General features: G+C 36.0%; 2 protein-coding genes and 1 long non-coding RNA gene across 3 annotated transcripts in view; 1 reads left to right on the top strand and 2 right to left on the bottom strand.

Moving 5' to 3' along the window:
- LOC122141522 overlaps positions 1-1,557 on the bottom strand; it is an 11,142-nt gene extending 9,585 nt beyond the window's left edge. The window contains exons 1-2 of the long non-coding RNA XR_006157865.1: positions 1,414-1,557; positions 915-1,021 (exon numbers count right to left, since the gene is read on the bottom strand). This is a non-coding gene — a long non-coding RNA (uncharacterized LOC122141522). The remainder of the gene's footprint in view (positions 1-914; positions 1,022-1,413) is intronic.
- The window catches only part of LOC109084161 (NACHT, LRR and PYD domains-containing protein 12-like), a 941,455-nt gene that overhangs the window by 46,475 nt on the left and 886,373 nt on the right, over positions 1-8,607 (top strand).
- Positions 1-8,607, bottom strand: part of LOC109062727 (NACHT, LRR and PYD domains-containing protein 12-like) — a 314,849-nt gene that overhangs the window by 164,493 nt on the left and 141,749 nt on the right.

Below are 8,607 nucleotides of genomic sequence, written 5' to 3'. Positions count from 1 at the left end.
CGATTCTGGAAGAATTGACAATAAAGCAGACTTGACTTGACTTGACTTATACCTCCTTGTGGCTGCTTGTGTGATTGTGTTACTGGAAAGAAGCTCCAGACTGAGTTCAATAAAGAGGAAATCAGTGATTTATTGTTTTATTCCATTACTTTCTATCACAAGCATCTTAGTGGAGAAATAAGCCAACACTACCATTATAATGTCAAAGATAATAAATACCTTTTGATAGATGTTTTTTTTCTCACTGAAGTTCGGTCCTTCACCACCCCTTTGACTGGTCACTCTTCACAGATACATGTGATCCTGATCTTACACTTATGACACAAAGAGAGAAGAGAACTTTTCTACAGGAGCTTCATCTGTGTTTTATATTGACACACATTCTCTCTAGTCCTTCACAGAAACAATGCAGAGTTTTAAAGATAGCAGTCATTCTTGTTTACAGACTCACATTTGTTTAACAATTTCTTTGAAGTACTTCAAATGTGAGAATAAATATAATTTTACAAATATCTGACTGATCTAATTAAAAATATTTTATTTTTCATTTTCTTTTTTGACTAAAATGGAGAGCAGAAATGTCAGCGCTACACAGTTCTGTTAGCATTAAAGGGACCATATGACACATTTTGGCTGCGCAAATCAATGGTGATAATGAAAGTGGATTGGGCTGAAGAGCGACTGTAAAATGACTGTAAATGATGATTTAGATTTTCAGTTCTGATATTTATCATCAATTGGCTACTTGTTAAATATTTTTATGTTATTTTTTATTAGGAAGTAACAAAGCTCTGAAGTTCTGCAAATCATTTGTAAATATAAAACACAGTTTGTTAAGGTTGTGTTTTTTCCAGCAAAGCTCTGAAACTGCAGCAGTGTTTAAAATGATTCTCTGAAAGCAGACTCAGTGTTACCTCTGTTTCTGTGAGAGACTCATCTTTCCTCTCTTCTCTGACATACTGCAGATAAACTGTCATTGATCAGCACTGGCTTGAGACAACAATCTGCTGTTCAGTGTGACCTGGAGATGATGATGTTCATGAGATGAAGAAATATGTTCAGTTAGCAGCAACAGCAACAAAAACACTATATAAAATAAAGTGAGTTACAAACAAATGCACTGGTCTTATTCGGTTGTTAAGTGGTCAACTCGCTTCACTTGAGAATACGACCTCAGCAGCCGTTTATTAGCACTGTTTATTCATATTATACATTTAAGATAAACCTTTTCAAACTCACGGTGTACACTACAGTCTCCGTGCTCACAGCGTCCCAAACACAAATAACTTTCATATTTATTTATTTATATTTTCATTGTCTGGTTATCTGTGATTTCGGTATGTTGTTAAAGGTTATGATTATATATTTTTTTTTTGGTAGTATTATAATCACATTGTGAGTGTATATTAGCACCTTTTGTTGTTTTCTCGTGATATCTGATGGAGCGTTTGGACACGGAAGCGGTGACGTCAGACTTAACAAACGGACTGAGAAATGTCTGGTTAAAAACACTTTTGATTTCACATCACAAAAACAACAGCATAACACAGGAAAGCGCCAGGACCGGATTGGCTAATAGGGAGGACCAGGGAGAGAGAATCACGGTGGGCGGTCTGTTATTTTTGGCTGCGAGGGCCGGTGTTTCAGCCTCTGGGGTGAGACCCTTGTGCCTGATCCAATCACGCAGCCCCTCTTTTTATTAATCTTCTCGCAGCTTCATCGCGGGTGCCCGCTGTTCGTAAATAACACGGAACTCGTCCCGTATTTAAGACACAAAGAAGCATCCCGTATGAAAAGATAAGACTACGGAACGCAGTTTGGCCCTATTTGCAAGTGAAAATCTTACGCTTCACAGCGAGCGGGACTCACGGTAATTCCTTCCCCCATCCGCGTTTTGATTTTGCAGATCAGTTGGGCGAATGAAAAACAACGATTGACATGAGCCACTCAGGCAAGCAGGAAGTCCATTCAGTCTAAATACCCGAGGGAATGACATCTTTCATTAAATGCGTAAATTAATACTGTTGAATAGACAAAAATAGACTACTCTGTTTATAAAAATTAACTTCTGGTGTATTCGTAAAACTATACACTCCGAAGTACAAAGTCCAAAGACCAGAATGTAGCCCACATCTCTAAGACTTTCTTACATAAAGATATGCATCTTTTCATTCATTTCATAAGCTATATGATTCACAATCAAATTTTAGGGTAAAAACAGTTTATGCATGTCAGTTGACGTATGTTTCAATTGACGTTCAAGGGGGTATGTTATGCTGTTTCATTTGTATGTAATGTAATTTCACACAACAGTTTTCCACCTCCTAAATTACTTCACTACTTGTGCGAGTTCATTTTTTTTAGAATTAGGGTACTTTGCACACATAAAGATGGTTAAGCAAAACAAATGTTATTATTTTTGAGAACTTTTTAGGCAGACATTATGATTACAAATATTTTAGCTTCCCTTATTCCTGTCCCTTATTTTCTGTATAAAGAATCACACACTGTCCTTTATTTTTACAATTTCTGAAGTTAATTGGCAGCCCTAATGATGTACGTAATTATCTTTTAAAACTCCCCCAAACAGAGGCACCTTGCTAAAAAAACATCAGTTGTTTTGAATTTATGTGAGGCAAAAATACAAATGAAATCTACAAGGCGTGTGAGGAACGTTCACTATGCAGATGTGATGCCTACTATACTGAGGTGTTTTAATAACATAATTTTAATTGTTCAATAACCCACTCGTTTGAAAACATACTTGTGGTCTTGTCCACTATAAAAGAGAATTTATAAGTATTTTAAACGCTCATGTTTCTGTGCTTTAGGGCCCTTCGCCGCTTGTCAGCAGCAAATTCTCATATCTCTTCAGACGGATCGGCATATGGGATTAATATATAAAAAACAATGTCCGCGAGTGTCTAAAATTAGTGTCTGCTGTTAAAGTTATAGCCTACCTGTACCAAAGTGTTTTCTAGGACATAAAATGGTATCAAATTCCAGCGAACTACCGCTTTTCTCTCTTTTTATCTGCGTAGTGTCCCAGTGTCTGCTACTTAGCGTTGTGTAAAATCATGCACTTACGGTACGGGTGCTGAAGCAGTCCAAATGCTTACTAAAGGAAGCGTGTCATACACACGTTTCCTTTATACTTTTGCTTATTCCCCCTTAACTAATTTTAAAATTATTTAAATACTTTATTTTTGGTACAATAAAAACGTTTGGTAATATGTACACATTAATTAGTATAAAATGCGTTTATTAATGGTATTACATGTGAATATTAATGATTGTCAGTCCTTGTTTTTGTTTAGTTCATGTGTGTGTTTTAGTGTATAACTGCATATATATATATATATATATATATGTGTGTGGTGTGTGTGTGTGTGATATTAGATATATTATAATAATTATAATATATATAACATATATATATACATTAATATATAGTATAATTATATATATATGTAGATTAATTGGTGTGTGTGTGTATGTATAACAAAAAAATGTAATGTTAAATACATAATAAATAATACAGTAATAGTCTGGGTGACTGTGAAACTAGTAATCAATCAAAAGAACGAGCAAACCTGTAATGAAAGATTTTTATGAGAGGTCGGAATATGGACACATGATGTAAAAGTCGGCCTTATTCACTTAGATGCTGGGTGAATTTTGCCATTAATTTTCGTCCAAAATTAGACAGTAAAAATATTGTGACAATTAATGATACAGTAATAGTCCAGGTGACCTGTGTGAACACAGTAGTCGTTACAGCGTGACAGAACGAGCAAACCTATAACGAAGACCTTTTATTAGTGTTTTGAGAAATTGTACATTGCGTACAAAGGGTGAAATTTGCCCAGTATTTTCTCTACAAAACCATACAGTAAAAATACGTGAAAACAGAATGAGCAAACCTATAAATACAGAATTTTTTAGAGTGTTTTTGAAAATGTTGGCACGGGATTGTACAAGTGCTTTATGCACATCAGATGCTTACCATATCTCAGAAATTCATTTAATTTTCCTCCAAAACTGACTTGTACAATGAAGATAGTGATAGTCAGGGTCCCGCTGAATTGTCACATCCATTTGTAATGTATTGAGTCTAACCCTATAAGGCAACCCTTTTTATGATTGTTGCGGAACCGTGGGACCTCGTTGGCCATTGCTCAGGATTCCATTTGTTGTTGGTTGATGATTTTGTCATTTTGTTTGTTCGCATCTCGGCAAACCAGTAACAGTCAAATGCCAAATTGAGAAAAATTAAAACAGGGATAGTAGTCGGTAGTGTGCAATCATGAATGCAATATCCATTTTGCAAAGAGCTCGCAACGCTACCTACAAAGTGCAAGACTACTTTTTTTATGAGGTGTTTTAAATATTCGGTAAAGAAACCAAAGTGCAAAACAACGGATTTTATTGGTGGTTGATTATATTGGATTGCTGTTTTTGGCTTGTCCTATTCCAAACTATAATCCAGATAAATGCCCGTTGATAAAAATGGTAAAACAGGGAATCATCAGGCTAGACTCTGAATACATATCCATTGAACGAATTAGCTAACGCTATAAAGGGAACCATTTTTTAATAGGACAGTTGGTTTGGAATATGGACACAGGAGGGCTAGCAATGGCTGTGGAAGTGCATCTTTTTGTATTGTTCTTGGGTGATTTTGCTTTTAGTTTTTCTGGTCGTCCCTTCCATACACTATACAGGTAAAAAAATGCCGTGACAATGAATACATTGAGAGCTTCGGGATCGACCTACTGAATACAGATGTTTTTTGAAGAATGATCATAACCTATAAAGGAAAACCTTTTTTATGTTTGTTTTGGAAAATCTGGGGCGGACACCGAGCACGTTGCATTCTGCTAGGATGCATTTTGCGGTTTGACAACACACACCATCATCACACACACACCAAGGACACAAACACATCATATTATTAGTATACGTGAATAGTTATATATATAGGTATAATATAATTATAATATATATTGATATATGCACATATATCACCACACAAAGCGATTAAATAAAAAAACATGAATGAAAGTCATATTAATAATTAAAGTTATAAACATTAACAAAGTCATTTATAATAATTACTGTAACAATATCAAACGTTTTATGGTCTACATAAAGAATAAGCCTATTTTTTTCCTTAAAAAACTAAAAATTTTAAATTATGTTTCAAAATATAAGCAGAAGTACTAGACAGATGGACGTTGTGTATGACAGCTTCTTTATATGCATTTAGTTGACTGCTTCTCAGCACCCGTACCGTAAGTGCATGATTCCGTGACTCGTGACGCGGCAAGATCACAAACCAAGGCGGGCTGGCGGCTTTCCACATATCGAACCGCAGTTACCTGGTTGATGTTGGAATGTGTTGGGAAATTCCGAAGGCGTTGGGAATCGAGAGTCCCGAATCCAAAGGAATCGATTCCATCAAGGGGAATAATCGACTCCATCATTCGAGACCTTTTTTCTTCAGTTCAACCAAATCTTATCTCTGGGTGTCATCCAACAGAAGCTCTTGCACACATTATAAATTCACAGCGAAAATAAACTGAAATCAAAACGATGTCGGGGTACTGATCATCTGAATTATAAGGATGAAGCTTTCTGTTTGAGAAGCCCCCTATCACCTCCCTCACCTCGATAAAACACCCTAAATATACCCAGCAAATCCACAACGCTGTTAAAACAGTTTTTAGCACGTTCGTATATCTCCTTTCAACAACGTTTACAAAGTGTTTACCACGTCCACACCTTGTAATTTACAAGCTCCACCTCAAAATGCTTTCTTTACGGTTAAATGGAACAACTTCAATGGATGTTTATTCAACCCATACGTTTTAGAAATTAAAAAACATTATTTTTTAAAATAACAATCACGCTTCAAGAGGCTTGTCCAAACTTGTAATTTACAAGCTCCAATCAAAATGCTTGACGTTATAAATTGTTTTTTTCACAGCGTTTAGAAAAAATCATGAATATATTCCCCAACGTTTTTACCAGTTTACCACTTTTTTGTAATTTACATGCTCCTTTTCTTTACAGGTTAAGCGTTTCATCTTATTACCAGACCTTTTTTACATTTCACCTTTTGTAGCGTTTGTTTTGTTTTCCATTTTATATAGCCTATGTTAACATATGAAGGCTTAAATCATTTATAATACACACAAATTTAGTCACTCATAGTATTCATTCACAAAATATGAAAAGTAATATGGGTATGGTAGTTCACACTCATACACCACACACACACACACACCACACACACACACACACACAACCACACACACAAACATCTAAAAAAGCCAAAAGCATAAATATATACCAATAAAACAAAATGTAAATAAAGTACAACACATGAAAACTATGCATGACTGGCAAATTTGAATATGAGCACATTAACAAAGTCCAAGAAATTTTCAGTGCATAGATATTTTAACAGAGAAAAAAACAGCATTAATTTGTGAAATGTAAAGTATTTACATTAGTTACAAATTATTTTATTGCAGTTATAACAATAATTATATTGCAATCTTATTACTTGTTTGCACTAAACATAACTGCTTATATTTTAGGATTTTGTTTTTCAACACAAATTATATGGCATCCAATTTAGAACTTGTTTAAATTATATATAATAAATAGTTTATAATGGCTATTATTGTTGAATAAATAATATTTTATAATATTGGCGCACCTGATTTTGAAAAATATCTGTCTGTTAGCAGTTTTTTTCAGTGCTTTCATTGCAGGTTACATTGTTATGTCAGTAGGTGGCAGCGAGGGATTGTCTTAATGAGTTAGTAAACCATTCATTCAGTGCTGATTCATTCAGTTTATCGAATCTGTGACCCACCAGATTTTTATATGACTCTAGTACTGCTTAGCTCTTAGCTTAGATCTTTAGCTCAATGCAGTACCTACAGGGTCACAGAATTCAGTGCAACACCAAAAAGAAACAAGGTTGTAAAGAAGTAAATTGTCTAAACCAGGGGTTCTCAACTCTCTCTGGCCCGAGATACACTTTCCTGCAGAGTTTAGCTCCAACCTTCATCAAACACACCTGACTCTACCAGTTCTATTAGGACAGGGGTGCCCAAACTCAGTCCTGGAAGGCCAGTGTCCCTGCAGAGTTCACGATCCAACTTGCCTCAACACACCTGCCGCAACAAGTTTCTAGAATGACTAGTAAGGAGCTTGACTAGTTTGTTCAGTTGTGTCAGATTGAGGTTTTGAAGCAAAACTCTGCAGGACACTCGGCCTTCCAGGACCCCCAAGTTTGTGCACCCCTATATTAGAACCTAAACACAATGATTACCTTGTTCAGGTGTTGTTTGATAAGGGTTTGCAACTGAATTGCTGCAGGAGAGTGGATCACGCAGGTCAGAGTTGAGAACCCCTGTTCTAAACTCTGAACAAAACCAACAAAACAATGCTGTGTCTAACCTACACTTCATTTATAGAGATCAATGCATTGACCCAGCGCTGCTGCCTTCATGTGAAATCCCCTAAACCACTGACACATAGTACTTTGGGACAACTACATCGGTTAATGGATATACAGCAAATGTGGGGGTATTGGGCACTTAATTAGATGATTTATAGCAAAACAAGGGTTTAACGAATCTCACACTAACATTTACAATATTATGGTCGAATTTCACACTTCTGTCCAGGTTGTTACCAACTTTCTTGTTATATCCGTCGTCACAAACTGCCCTGAAAACAATTCAAACATCAACAATTGTTATAAATAAAAACATGAGTCTCTAACATTCACAGTGCTCAGTACCTTTCCCTTTGTGATGCCAATCAGGGAAAAACATTGCATCGGCAGCTGCGAGGATAGACTTGCCTTTAGCTTGACTTAAAATCCACCTCGAGTTCCGCGTCTTCTTTGACAGCTTTTCCAGCGAGGAATGAAGAGCGTCATGTAGCCTACACCCATGAAACGTTTATGCTTAAAGCTTTACCCTGAATTAATTGTGTTTTTATAAATCATTTTTAGATGCTGCTATGTTCAGTTTCAATTTTTCTTTTTCTTTTTTTGCCATGGGATACCATGAAAATTAAATTTAGTTAATAATATAAATAATATACAGTTTTACCTCTGATATTGTAACAGTGATTAAGAATTAAATTACGTTCTGACTCAGAAGTATGCTGTCTTTTTGTCGGTGCTGTTGCCATGGTGAATCATAATTTCGGATTCATAGTCTTCTCATAGTCGTGGTGCACGCTCTAAACTCAGAGTCAACCTACTCAGAGTGGACTGAACTAACACAGTTTAGCTGTTCTGAAACCGAACACTCAAGAGTTTCCATCTCAGGGTAAGACAACTCTGAGTTTGTTGAACCTCCTTTCTGGAATACACCCCTGAAGATGAACTACTTATTGTGATTGTTTATTTTATGACTTTGTAGAGAAAACAATTGAGTGGAACTCTTCCCACATGCAGAGCAGTGATACGGTTTCTCTCCAGTGTGGATCCTCTCATGTGTTCTCAGGGTTTCGGACCGACTGAATCTCATATCACAGAGTGAACACTTGTAAGGTTTCTCTCCAGTGTGGATCCTC

Source organism: Cyprinus carpio, chromosome B22 (assembly GCF_018340385.1).
Source record: "Cyprinus carpio isolate SPL01 chromosome B22, ASM1834038v1, whole genome shotgun sequence".
NCBI classification, from domain to species: Eukaryota; Metazoa; Chordata; class Actinopteri; order Cypriniformes; family Cyprinidae; genus Cyprinus; species Cyprinus carpio.
The sequence above is the reverse complement of the archived record's forward strand: the minus strand, read 5'-3'. Positions and strand labels throughout refer to the sequence as shown.